The sequence below is a fragment of the Serinus canaria genome, chromosome 24, assembly GCF_022539315.1.
Source record: "Serinus canaria isolate serCan28SL12 chromosome 24, serCan2020, whole genome shotgun sequence".
Lineage (NCBI taxonomy): Eukaryota > Metazoa > Chordata > Aves > Passeriformes > Fringillidae > Serinus > Serinus canaria.
In genome coordinates, this window is record NC_066337.1 from 2,004,881 (window position 1) to 2,019,233 (window position 14,353).

The 14,353-nt window shown below is 49.5% G+C and overlaps 1 protein-coding gene across 3 annotated transcripts in view; it reads left to right on the top strand.

Annotated features, from left to right (window-relative positions):
* Positions 1-252: 252 nt before the first annotated feature.
* Positions 253-14,353, top strand: part of PKNOX2 (PBX/knotted 1 homeobox 2) — a 102,897-nt gene continuing 88,796 nt past the window's right edge. For all 3 annotated transcript variants that reach the window (XM_050983632.1, XM_030232129.2, XM_030232128.2), the window contains exon 1: positions 253-324. The gene's annotated coding sequence lies outside the window, so the exon portion shown is untranslated. The remainder of the gene's footprint in view (positions 325-14,353) is intronic.

Here is a 14,353-nt window from a genome sequence, read left to right on the forward strand (position 1 = left end):
CCGAGCGCTGTCCCGGGGACACCCGGGGGGTCCGGGGGGTGGGGGTGTGGGTGGGGCGGCTCCGTTTGGGGCGGGGGGCGCAGCGCGGGGAGCAGCGCCCGCCAGCAGGGGGCGCTAGGGGGAGCAGTGAAGGGGCGTGGCAGGGGGCGTGGCCAAGCAGAGGGGAGGGCTCGTAGGGGGCGTGGCTCGGCGTGGGGGGCGTGGCGCTGCGGGCGGTGGGCGGGGCCTGTCGGCGGCGGCGCGGCGGGGCCGGGCGGGCGGGCGGGCGGCGAGCGGCGGCCGCGCTGTCAGGCCGGTGTCGGTGTGATGAAGATTGGCGGGCAGGTAGGGCTGTCACTCACGGCGGGGCCGCCGCGCGGGGGCGGGCGGAGCCGCGGAGCCCGGCGGACAAAGCGGCGCGGGCGGCGGGGCACGTGCGGCGGCGGCGGCGGGGACACCCCCCCACCCCCCATCCCCTCCGGTGTGGGAAGTAACTTGCCGTTCCCGCCGCCTCCCCGGCCGTGCGGGGCCGGGGCAGCGCGGCCGTCCGTGCCCGGTGTCCGGTTGCCCCTGCGGGCTGCCCTCCGGCCGGCCGTGCCGCCGCGGTTCCCCGCCGTGCCCCCCTCGGCCGGGCGCGGTGGTTTTGGGGGCACGCAGCGATCGGGGCGGGCTGCACCCCCTGCTCCCCATCCCCCGGCCGCTGCGGCCATCCGGGGGGCTCCGGTGCTGGCGGGTCGCGCCCCCCCAGCCGCTCACAGACCCCCCGAAGGTTGCAGCCCCCCCATACAAGTTGCAGCCGCCGCTGCCCGCTCGCAGACCCGGGGGGCTGGCGGGGCTTTCCTGGGGCCCGTACCCCCCGGCCGGCTGCAGCCTCCTCCCGCCTGCCGTGCTTTTAGCGGGGCTGCGACCCCCGGCCGGCTGCAGACCCCCCCTCCCCTCCCCTCCCAGCGCCCCCCCGGGGGTCGCAGCCCCCCGTGCTCGCTGCCGTGAGCGGGGCCGGCCGCGGAGCCCCGAGCGGCGGGAGCGCTCCCGGCGGGGCTGCCCGGGCCCCTCGGGCCGCTCGCTGAGCCCTCCCCGGGGGCTGCAGCCCCCCGGCCCCTTGCGACCCCCCCTCGGCTGCTCGCAGCCCTCTCCCGGGGATGCCAGCCCCCCTCAGCTGGGCACGGCTCCCCCGAGGAGGGCTGGAGCCCCCTCAGCCGGTCACGACCCCCGGGAGGGCTGCAGTCCCCGGCCCGGGGCGTTCGGTGCCCGGGAAGTTGCCCCCGGTGCCGGGTGGGTGGGGGGCACTGCCGCGGGCGGTGCTGGGGGCGTTTATCTGCAGCATCCCAGCCGTGCACAGCACCCGCCGAGCTCGGGGTGCCCCCAGGACCCCCGGGGCACCCGCTGGGGCCGGGGGACAGCGGTGCCACCCCGCAGGGCCTCCTGCGGGCTCGCCGCCAGTGCCCGAGCGTGGCCCTGGCAGGAATGCCGCATCCCGGCGGCTCTCCCGGGACAAACCCCCGGTGCACCCCGAGATCCCCCGGGTGCCGCCTTCTCCTGGCGCTCCCCATTCCCCCAGGGCACCCCTTCCCCCTGGAGCGCTCCACGGGACCCCTTGGCAGCTCCCCCCATCCCACTGGGGTGGATGAATACTCCAGAAATCCCTTCTAGCGGCTCTGCAGCAATGCAGGGAGGGCTTCTTCTTCTTCATAAGAATAATAATAATTATGATTTGAAATTTATCCTGGAATTTTTGGTTGCATTTCCGCCTGCGGGAGGATGGCTCCGCCGGTGGCATTGTGCAACTCGGGAAGTTTTGCCGAGGCTTTGGGGTGTCCCTCCCCTTCATCCCAGCCCTCGCCAGGTGTCCAAGCTCAACTTGGGCTCGGGCTCTTTGTTTGGGCTCTTCCCGGTTTTTCTCGCTCCCAAGGATCTTTTTTCCCACTATCTCGCCGCCCACCGGGTAACGGGAAACCCTAAACCCGGCAGGATATTTTCAAACTCCCAGCCGGGGAGATTAGATTGAGGAAAGGGGGGGGATGGATTATTTTTGGCTGGGATGCGGGACAGCTGTCTGCCGGGGAGAAGCAGAAAATAGAAGAGGAAATGGCATAATTTGGCTTTTTTCAACTTATTTTGCTTTTAAATCCTGAAAGGTTTTGGGGTTGGGCTGGGGAAAAGCAGAGAGTGGCTCAGAGGACCTGGATTTGATGAAACTTTTGGACATCATGCCTCCAAAACTGCTGACTCGGTGTTGCTGGCATCATCCCCTGGTGGAAAAGTGGGTGCTCCCTGAAAAGAAACACCCCAAAACCCTTGGGGTCTGATGTCTGGGGGGCTCTTTCCAGCCTCCTGTGGATGGGGAGAGGGGTTTGGGTGAATCAATTGGATTTTGGGAGATTTGGGTGAAAAAGCAGTGCCTTGTTTTGGGTTTAAGCTATATGGAACACGCAGGTGATGGGATCAGGATTCCCCCTTACTTTTTTTCCCCTCCTCCCTCCTATTTTATTTAACTCCCTGCACTGAGATTCCTTCGTTAGGAGCAAAAGTTAATTGCTTGAGGCTAATTACAGGAGAGGTTAATAGGGGAGCTGGCAGTGTCAGGAAGAGAAGGAGGTGCTCTGTTCCTCAGCATCCCAAAATTGGGCTTTTTAAGGCACTTTGCAGCCCTTGCTCCCCAAAGCCAGCCCACAAACCCCTTCACTTTAACCTGAGATCTTCCTAATATTAGATATTTATTTATAAATAACATTCAGCACTCCCTGATATCATGGGTGAGGGAAAAAACAGGGAGAAAAGTGATGCTGAGCTTCCCCACTGAGCTTGCAGGAACATATTCCATTTTCCCTCCATCGTTTTTGGGAGGGGGAAATAAAGGAAATAAATTTTTTATGGAAATTTCCCTTTCTTTAAGGAAATTGCCTTTTTAAAAACATTCCTCCTTTTTTAAGGAAAATCTTTTTTTTTAAGGGAAAAGTGGATTTTTTTTTTTTTTTTTTGAAGGAAGTCACCTTTTTTTAAGGAAATCTCATCTTTTTTCTTTAAGTTTTTTTTGTTTTTAAAGGAAATCTGCTCTTTTGGATTAAGTGCATTATAGTTGTACTGGGAGAGGTGTTTTACCCCTCTGGCACATCAGGAATAACTCTTTTTCCAACTCAAGGATAAAACAAGACCCTCATGAGGCAGCTTTGGATTTTGGGTGATTTTGACTTTTTCTGAATTCTTGTGTTTTTTCCAGCTTGATGGGCAGCATCTATAAATCTCTGAGCAATAGCAGGGGTTTTTTTGTCCTCCCACAAAACTCAAGTGTTGGCTTGGTCCTGCTGGGAAGAGCATCCTTCACCCTTCCATCCTCATCCTGGGGGCTGCAGGGCTGCCCCTCGGGGTGCCCTCTGCATCCTGGCTGGGTTTGTGCTGGATCCTTGGGATGTTTCCTGAGCACATGGAGGAGATGAGCTGGGATGCTGGCACAGCCCAGCTTGGCACAGTTGATTTTGCTGGGAGCTGCTGTGGCTTGGAGGAGTCAGTGGGATGGGGCAGGGTGGTGGGATGGGGTGGGAGGGGTGCAAGGGGCACAGCTCTCGCTTCCTGAAGTCAGGAGGAAACTTTGGCCACGGTTAGGGATGAACTAAGGGAGATTTGGATCTGCAATCCTGCTGGGAAGCCAGACCAAGCTTCAGGGTCATCTTTGTTTCAGGCTGATGCATCCCAGCATCCTGCCCCCAGTTATTGCCCATCCTCACTTCGCTGCAGCACGTGGAAATCTGAATTTTGGGGTGGTAGTGGGATCATTTACTGGATCCAGACAATTCCCAGTTCCATTTAACACCCCATGCACTGTTGAGTAACTTGATTCCCAAATAATTTTTGCCACCACCAAAGAGGGTGTTAACAAATGCCCTCTAATTAGCCCCAAAATAAATGAACTCCCAGCATCATTAGTCAGATCATTACGATGCCAGCTCCAAATAATAATCCGGAAGGATGGGAATTAATCCTCAATTAAATTTAAACTCGGGTTTATCTCTGCCTCCAGCCTTGGAAGGACTGAGGGGGTGCTCCAGGTGATGCCCATGTTCAAACCCTGGTGGGGTGGGGTGGGATGGAGCCCTGCTCCCAGTGGGATGAGGTTGCCTTTGCCCAGCTGTGGTTTGCAGCTGTATAAATAAGAAGGAATTTGGCCTCAGTGCTTCCCAACTGCTTGATTGTATCCGATTTTTTTGGCTTTTCCTCTTCCAAGGAGGAACACAAACCCTGGGCAGTCCCAGCTCTGGTTGTTTGGTGTTTGTTAAACAGCTAAATTGCCAAAGACCTTCAGGACCATTGGGTCCAGCTGCGAAATCCACCACTAAACCACCTCCCAAAGCACCATGTCCACAATTTTTAAGAATTGTTATTTACTTATCATTTTATTTTAATTTAATTTTAATTTAATCTTTTTGTGAGTTTTCTTTTTATTACTTCATCTTATTTATTTTTTGTTTGTTTTTTATTTATTTATTTTGGTTTTATTCTTGTTTTATTTTTTTATCTAATTTTTTTTTAACATTTATTTCATTTTTTCTGCTTTGTCACAATTTGATTTTTTTCCCTTGACTTTCATTTCCCAGTCCATGCTTCTCCCACCTTTCCAGCCCTCTGTGCCACCTGTCCAATCCCTCCCACACAAAGTAAAAACCCAAATATCCAGGCAGCCTCACCAAAACCCCTCAGGTTTAGGTGTGCAGCACTGCTGATGCTCCCCAAAAATCAGGTTATTTTGGTGCAGGTGGAGAAGGGAGAGTGAAACCCAGCTTGTGGTGAGGGGAAAAAAATTCCCCAGTGATGTTCAGCCTGGAGCTTTTGGCTTTCACAAGGTGTTACAAAAACTATGAAAAATGTCATTACTGAACCCAGAGTTTTTGGCCAGGTTTTCCCTCCCCTTCCCTGGCTGTGCTGGCTGCCTGGAGCCCTGCCAGAAATCTCAGAAAGCCAATTAAAAATAATCCCAATTTTGGCCCAGCCACGGGAAGCTTCTGTTTTATTTCTGCCCCCATGTTGTGTTTGTTTGAGGATGGGTTTGGAGTGGGGTCTGGGGGAAGATCCTGGAGGGAGCAGGAGCAGCCTCAGCCTCCCCAGGAGCTCCCCCAGCTGTGGCTCACAGCTTCAACCCCTTGGAATTTTTTCTATGTCAGGAAAAACTGATTTTTTTTTCCTTTCCCCCCCCTTTCCCCATATTTTACTCCTTTTTCCCCTTCCTCCCCCCCTTTTCTCCTTTTTTCCCCCCCTTTTCCACCTTTTCTCCTTTTTTTTTTTTTTTTACTATTTTCCTTTGTCTTCCTTTTTCTCATCTTTTCTTTTTTCCCCTTTCCCCTTTTTCAGTATTTTCTTTTTTGTTTTCTCCTTTATTTTCTTTCTTTTAAAATATTTTCCTTTTTCTGTTTTATTTTTCCCTTGATTGTCCTTATTTCCCTTCTTTACCTTTTTAAAATATTTTCCCCTTTTTGCTTTGTTTTCCTTTTTTTTTTTCCTTTTTTTCTCCTCCTAAAAAATGGGAATATTTAATGTTCTTTCCCTTTTCCCCTCTTTATTTCTCACTCCTATTTTTTCCCTTTTTTTCCCTTTTAAATTTTTATTTTTGGCTTTTCCTCTTTCCCTTTTTCTTTTCTTTTTTTTAACTTCTATTTTTCCCTTTACTATTTTGCTTTTTTCCCTCTTTATTCCCCCTTTTCCCCCCTCATTTTTGGCAGCCCAGCCCTGTCCAAGCAGCAAACCCAACATTTTCCATCCCAGCCTCTCTGATATCCCCTCAATGCCACACACTCTGCCACCAGCAAGGCAAAACTTGGCCAAATAATGAAAAAAAATTCCAATATTGACTTGTAGCAGTTTCCTTTCCATTACCAGACCAGCAGTGTGTTATTCCCAGGAATTTTTGGTGGAGGCAGGACCAGCTCATCACTCCCAGGTACATGGAGGGCACTTTATGGCTTTAGAAAACCCTTCAAATGGTTTTTTTTAAACACTACTTGAAGCTTCCAAGGCAAGTTGGAGAATAGCAATTACCAGCTCCTGGATCCCTGGGCGAATTCCCACGGTGCTGCTGGATGGAAACCACTTCAGACATTTTTAATGCTCCTGAGCAATAAATTTAAAAGGGAATTTATTGTTCCAAGCTGCTAATTTCTCCATCCCACACTGCTGCCTGTTGCCGAGCTGGGAGCCTGGATGGAGATTTTGATGCTATCCCAGAAAAAAAAAAATCATTTCCCTGCTTGATTTTCCTCCTTTTCCTTCTTGATTTTTCTCCTTTTTCTGCTTGATTTTCCTTCTTTTCCCTTCTTGATTTTTCTCCCATTTCTGCTTGATATTTCTACTTTTCCTGCTTGATATTTCTCCCTTTCCCCACCTGATTTTCCTCCTTTTCCCTGCTTGATTTTCCTCCTTTTCCCTGCTTGATTTTTCTCCTTTTCCTGCGTGATTTTCCTCCCTTTCCCTTCTTGATTTTCCTCCTTTTCCCTGCTTGATTTTTCTCCCTTTTGTGCTGGATTTTTCTCTCTTTCCTTATTGATTTTCCTCCTTGTCCTTCTTGGTTTTCCTCCCTTTCCCTTCTTGGTTTTCCTCCTTTTTCCTGCTTGGTTTTCCTCCTTTTTCCTGCTTGTTTTCCTCCTTTTTCCTGCCTGATTTTCCTCCTTTTCCCCATTTTCCTCCTCTTCCCACTATTTTCCTGCTGCCTCTTTCCAAAGGGAGGCTCCTGGTGATGAGCTGAGCCCTCTCCCAGTCTTGTATTTTATTATCCCCTTCATCAGCTCATAATAAATAATTATAAATAATTGGCTCAGCCTTGGTGGGTGCAGGTCTCCCCTCCAGACCATCCTGCATCCCACGCTCTCCATCCCACCTCTCATCCTCCATCCCCTCCCTGGCCTTGCTCTGACTCACCCAATTTAGATAGAATTATTCAAAAAACCCCCCAAAATCTGAATTCTGAGGAGGTGAACTTTGCTGGAGGAGTTAAAGGAAAAAAAAAAAGAAATAGAAAAGAAATAAATTCTTATTATTTTTGATCTCAATCCCAAGAAAATCCCATTTATATAAAATGCCTGCAAAGGTCTTTTAATGCATTTATGGGCAGAAATTGGTTTCTTTATATCTTGCTGCCAGATCCAAGGTCTTGTAACTCCTGCAATTAATTAATTGCTCTAAAACAAAGAATAATGAAGTGGGACACTTTGTCAGTGGGATGGTAAAGAACAAACTTAACTGTCATAAAAATGAACAGTAAAAATAAATAATACATACATACTCAATAACCAATAAAAAGTAAATAGTTAATAATTAAAGATAATATTAATTAAATACTGAATGGTATCAGAGGGTTGTTTTCCTGTAAGGTGATTTTTAGGTTTAGATTTTTTTCAGATCCCTCTCCAACTTCAGGGGTGCTGGTGCCAGTTTGGGGAATGCCAGGGCAATTCCCATAGGTGCAGCTTTAGTGATGCTCCTTCAGTTTTAGGGATGATGGTGCAACTTCAGGGGTGCTCATCCACCCTTGGGGATGCTGATCGAGTTTTAATGATGCTGCTGCAGTTTTAGGGGTGCAGGTGAATTTTTGGGGGTGCTGCTGTGAGTTTAGTGATGCTGGTCCAACTTTAGGGGTACTGATGCAGTTTTAGGGATGCTGCTGCAATTTTAGAGATTGTGGTGCAATTTTAAGGATCCTGGTGCAGTTCTAGGGATGCTGCTGTGAGTTTAGTGATGCTGGTCCAACTTTAGGAATGCTACTGCAATTTTTAGGGATACTGATGCAGTTTTAGGGATCCTGCTGCATTTTTAGGGATGCTGGTGCAGTTTTAGTGGTGCTGGTCTGAGTTTAGTGATCCGTGTGTAACTTTAGAGGTACTGATGCAGTTTTAGGAGTGCAGGTGAATTTTTAGGGATGCTGGTGTGAGTTTAGTGATGCTGTTCCAATTTCAAGGGTCCTGATGCAGTTTTAGGGGTGCTGGTGCAGTTTTAGGGATCCTGCTGCATTTTTAGGGATGCTGGTGCAGTTTTAGTGGTGCTGGTCTGAGTTTAGTGATCCTGGTGTAACTTTAGGGGTAGTGATGCTGTTTAGGGATGCTGGTGGAATTTTAGGGGTGCAGGTGAATTTTTACGGATGCTGGTGCAGTTTTAGGGATGCTGGTGTGAGTTTTAGGGATCCTGCTGCATTTTTAGGGATGCTGGTGAGTTTAGGGATGCTGGTGCATTTTTAGGGATGCGGGCTGGTGTGCAGTTTTAGGGATGCTGGTGCATTTTTAGGGATGCTGGTGCATTTTAGGGATGCTGGTGCAGTTTAGGATGCTGGTGCAGTTTTAGGGATGCTGGTGCAGTTTTAGGGATGCTGGTGCATTTTTAGGGATGCTGGTGCATTTTTAGGGATGCTGGTGCATTTTTAGGGATGCTGGTGCGAGTTTAGGGATGCTGCTGCAGTTTTAGGGATGCTGGTGCATTTTTAGGGATGCTGGTGCATTTTTAGGGATGCTGGTGCAGTTTTAGGGATGCTGGTGCAGTTTTAGGGATGCTGGTGCATTTTTAGGGATGCTGGTGCATTTTTAGGGATGCTGGTGCATTTTTAGGGATGCTGCTGCAGTTTTAGGGATGCTGGTGTGAGTTTAGGGATGCTGGTGCAGTTTTAGGGATGCCCATCCATATTTAAGTGTCTCTCATCCGATTTTAGCAATGCTGCTACAATTTTGTGGGTGTTTCTCCCAGTCTGAGGCTGCTGGTGCAGTTCCAGGGATTCTGATGCATTTTTACCCACACTTGAGCATTTCTAGTGATGCTCCTCCAGCTCCTGGCTGTGACTCCCCCAGCCCAGGAGCCCCCATGGGAATATTCCCCATTCCCATATTTCCCCCCATACAAACCTGAGCCCACCAACCCCACTGTCTCAACCATCACTTTTTATCAAGTTTTTTTTCACTCTTTTTTGAGCATTTCAGTGTTTTCTCCTTAGACCAGGAGCTGCTGGGGAGCTTTTCCTTCTTTCCAACGTGACCTTTGCCACCTCAATCCCACCCTGTTCCATGCTAAATCATTCCTCCTTGCCTAAACAACCTCCAGAAGGTTTTCTTTTTTTTCCCCCTCTTCTTTCCCTTTTAAATTTAACGCCCCAAACGGTAGAGCTGAAGGTCCTGGTGAGAATATTTATGCTAAAACCACTAAATAAAGCGATTTAGTGGCATCTTTAATAGCTGAGTACCTGGCAAGTGGCCAAGGTTATCTCAAGGTGGAGCCATCAGGGGGGTTATTTTCCCTGCCACCGTTTATCCAGGGATTTGGCTCAACAGGGGAAAAGCCAGAGAAATTCCCAGTGCTGTTATCCCTGCAGGAATTCCTGGGGGCATTTTCACCCCGAGGTAATTGTGCTTGGAGAGGGGCTCAGTGCAGCAGGGCTGGGGGAAATGGGGAAGGGCTCAGGAATTGGGAAGTGGCTGAGTTGGTGTTCCAGCCCGTTCTGGTAGAATCTGGGAAATGTGGTGTAAATTCTGGGGAATCTGGTGTGAATCTGGTGTAAAATCTGGTAAATCTTGTGTAAATCTGGTGTAAATTCTGGGAAATCTGGTGTAAGTCTGGTGTAAATTCTGCTAAATCTGGTGTGAATCTGGTGTAAATTCTGGCGTAAAATCTGGTGTTAAATCTGTTGTTAAATCTGGGAAGTCTGGTGTAAAATCTGGTGTAAATTCTGGTAAATCTGGTGTAATTCTGGTGTAAAATCTGGTGCTAAATCTGGTGTAAAATCTGGTAAAGCTGGTGTAAATCTGGTGTAAATTCCTGTGATTCTGGTGTAAATCTAGTGTAAATTCTGGTGTAAAATCTGGTGTAAATTCTGGTGAATCTGGTGTAAATCTGGGAAGTGATGGGCTGAGTCCCCACTGCAAGGTGGGATTTAATTCCCTTAGCAGCATTCCCCTCACCCAGCTGCTCCAGCCATGCCCCCACAGCCCAGTCCTGCCCTGGGGGCTGCTCAGTGCAGCAGGGCTGGGGATAGTTGGGAAGTGGCTGAGTTGGTGTTCCAGACAGTTCTGGTAAAATCTGGGAAATCTGGTGTAAAATCTAGTAAATCTAGTGTAATTCTGGTAAATCTGGTGTAAAATCTGGTGTTAAGTCTGGTGTAAATTCTTGTGAATCTGGTGTAAATCTGGTGTAAATTCTGGTAAATCTGGTGTAAATTCTGGTAAATCTGGTGTAAATCTGGTGTGAATTCTGGTGAATCTGGTGTAAATCTGGTGTGAATTCTGGTGAATATGGTGTAAATTCTGGTAAATCTGGTGTAAATCTGGTGTGAATTCTGGTGAATCTGGTGTAAATCTGGTGTAAATCTGGGAAGTGATGGGCTGAGTCCCCACTGCAAGGTGGGATTTAATTCCCTTAGCAGGAGTCCCCTCACCCAGCTGCTCCAGCCATGCCCCACAGCCCAGTCCTGCCCTGGGGGCTGCTCCCCCACCCCCTGGCACCCCCTGCCCACCCCTGAGCCCAGCAGACAGAATCCCACCCTTTGTTTCCTGCTGTTCTGGAGGCTGCAGTGCTCAACAAGCCCCTCTTTGTGCTAATTTAATTACTGGCTGGGGCTGAGGGCAGTGGGGATGAGGCCCAGTGGCTATAAATACCTGCTGGGGGCTGGGGGGGCTGTCAGCCCAGCAGCAACTCAAGCAGCATCAAATTAATTCCAATTAATTGACTCAGAGTAAAACCCGATGGGTTGCTTGGTGCTCAAAGGCCAAAGGTTGATTGGGTTCTAATAGAAAATGATCAATGGATCAATCTGGAAGGGAAAGTCAGGAGTTGGTTTGCTCACAATAAAAATTTATTGGCTGGTTTGGGGTGGAGAATTGTGGGTTGATTGATTTGTAGTGGGAAATGTGTTGATGGATTGATAATAGAAAATAGTGGGTTGATTAATAGGAAAAATATGGATTGATTTATCCTGGGAAATGATTGATGGATTTGTACTGGATTGATCAGGTTGTAACAGAAAATGATTGATGTATAATTGAAATAGTGGTTGATTTATGATAGAAAAGGATCAATCAGTTGATTGGTAGGAGGGAATTACCAAGCAGGAGAGCAGTGAGAGTGCTGGGCAGTCCTGGGGAGCACAGTCTTGTCCCCACAGCAAAGTGCAGCTGGTGATCAACCTGTGCATGCATTCCTGAAGGAAAAGAACTGTTCTGATGCCAACCAAACATCCCAGTGGTGATTTCCAGGGAGAAAACCCCCCTGGGTGCTCCTGCCCGTGCCCCAGTGCATCACCCTGCGGGATTTCAGTTCCCTGGGAAATTCCTTGTCCCTGTGCTGGACTTTTTATGGTTACAACCTAAATTTCAAACTTTACATTTCACTTGCAAGCAAGGAAGGAGAATAACACAGACTAAAGCTGCAGCAGTGGGGTCTGAAAGTAATTTGAAACTTGCTGCTGAGCGAGTTTTAGCTGCCAAAAGTGATGTTGATCTTCCACAGGAGATGGAGATGATTTTTCCAGCTGATAAATGGTAGTTTTAATACAGAGATTGGGATTTGTTAGTGAACTTTTATGATGTAGTATAGTATAATATATACAATATAATAAACACATTATAGATATAATCCATATTTAATATATATAATAGATATAATATTTATAATGTATATACCATATATAATAATAAAAATACAATGAATATAAATATTTCTAATATAAAGTTCTTTTAATGTACAGTAAAATTAAGCAGTGACATGGCTGTGAGAGTGGGGATAATCCTAAATCTGAGATTTTTGGCCCCAAACAGCAAAAATCCCCGTTCAACTCATTGCACAGTAGGGAAAAAAAATCAGTGAATAACAAATTTCTTCCAAATTGTTTTTCTATTTTGGCACAAGGAACATCCCATCTTTCTGCTGCTCTGGGTAAGGAACCCTGAGCACGTCGCTGGCAGGGAGCAAGTGCAAAGTTCTTATTTATTTGTTTTTAATGTCCACGGGAAGACTCCCCAAATACAAAATAAACATCCACCAAATCCCTCTGTGATCCCAGGCTCTGGATCTCAGCTGCATCTTTGTGTCCACTGTACCATTAATTAACAAGATTTCCAAATATTTGCTGAAATCCAAAGTGTTTTTGCCCCTGGTGTGCATTTATTTATTTATTCTCCTTCCTATGAATAAAACAAGGCAAATCATCACCACCACTTTGGGTGCCTGTTGTTCCATTCCCCGTTTCTATCTCCATTCCCTTTAAGACGGGGTGTAGTCCCCGTTTATTTTAGGGATGCTGGGTCTGTCACATGTGGAGGATTGTGGTGAAATGATATCCCCAATCCCAGAATAGCTGCGTGCCCCGCACTCCCGCTGGATCCTGCAACCTGAGCCCCGGCAGCCTCGGGCAGCGCCTCCCTCGCTGCCATCCCGCCTTTATTTACTTGGGCTCGCTCCTCCCTTCGCTGTCAGCCCATCAAAACAACTCCTGCCTGCAGCCCTGCCTTGGTTTTCCACGTGAACAGCTTGAATCCTTGTGGGAAAAGTATGGGAATGGAGGAAATCTTATTGGGTGCCTGATCTGCTCCCTGTGTGTAGGGGGCTGGAACATCCCTGCTCCAGCCTGGGATAACCTGCATCCTTGTTCACAGGAGCTGGAACATCCCTGCTCCAGCCTGGGATAACCCTGCATCCTTGTTCACAGCTGGAGCATCCCTGCTCCAGCCTGGGATAACCCTGCATCCTTGTTCACAGGGAGCTGGAACATCCCTGCTCGAGCCTGGGATAACCCTGCATCCTTGTTCACAGAGAGCTGGAACATCCCTGCTCCAGTCTGGGATAACCCTGCATCCTTGTTCACAGAGAGCTGGAACATCCCTGCTCCAGCCTGGGATAACCCTGCATCCTTGTTCACAGAGAGCTGGAGCATCCCTGCTCCAGCCTGGGATAACCCTGCATCCTTGTTCACAGGAGCTGGAACATCCCTGCTCCAGCCTGGGATAACCCTGCATCCTTGTTCACAGGGAGCTGGAGCATCCCTGCTCCAGCCTGGGATAACCCTGCATCCTTGTTCACAGAGAGCTGGAGCATCCCTGCTCCAGCCTGGGATAACCCTGCATCCTTGTTCACAGAGAGCTGGAACATCCCTGCTCCAGCCTGGGATAACCCTGCATCCTTGTTCACAGGGAGCTGGAACATCCCTGCTCCAGCCTGGGATAACCCTGCGTCCTTGTTCACAGCTGGAACATCCCTGCTCGAGCCTGGGATAACCCTGCATCCTTGTTCACAGGGAGCTGGAACATCCCTGCTCCAGTCTGGGATAACCCTGCATCCTTGTTCACAGGGAGCTGGAACATCCCTGCTCGAGCCTGGGATAACCCTGCATCCTTGTTCACAGGGAGCTGGAACATCCCTGCTCGAGCCTGGGATAACCCTGCATCCTTGTTCACAGGGAGCTGGAACATCCCTGCTCCAGCCTGGGATAACCCTGCATCCTTGTTCACAGGGAGCTGGAACATCCCTGCTCCAGCCTGGGATAACCCTGCATCCTTGTTCACAGGGAGCTGGAACATCCCTGCTCCAGCCTGGGATAACCCTGCATCCTTGTTCACAGGGAGCTGGAACATCCCTGCTCCAGCCTGGGATAACCCTGCATCCTTGTTCACAGGGAGCTGGAACATCCCTGCTCCAGCCTGGGATAACCCTGCATCCTTGTTCACAGGGAGCTGGAACATCCCTGCTCCAGCCTGGGATAACCCTGCATCCTTGTTCACAGAGAGCTGGAACATCCCTGCTCCAGCCTGGGATAACCCTGCATCCTTGTTCACAGGGAGCTGGAACATCCCTGCTCCAGCCTGGGATAACCCTGCATCCTTGTTCACAGGGAGCTGGAACATCCCTGCTCCAGTCTGGGATAACCCTGCATCCTTGTTCACAGGGAGCTGGAAGCATCCCTGCTCCAGCCTGGGATAACCCTGCATCCTTGTTTCACAGGGAGGCTGGAAATCCCTGCTCCAGCCTGGGAGAACCCTGCATCATTGTTCACAGGGAGCTGGAACATCCCTGCTCCAGCCTGGGATAACCCTGCATCCTTGTTCACAGGGAGCTGGAGCTCCTGAGCATCCCTGCTCCAACCTTGGATGATTCCTGATCCCTGGATCCTTGCTCACAGGGAGCTGGAACATCCTGGTCCAGTGTGGGATATTCCTGTATCCTTGCTCATTATTGGCACAAGGAGCTGAAGCATCCTGAGCATCCCTGGTCCAGCCTTGGATGATTCCTAATCCTGTATCCTGCTCACAGGGGCTGGAGGATCCCTGGTCCAGTGTGGGATAATCCCTGTGTCCTTTCTCATTGTATGCACAGGGAGCTGAAGCATCCTTTGGCATCCCTGCTCCAGTCCAGGATGATCCTATCTGTA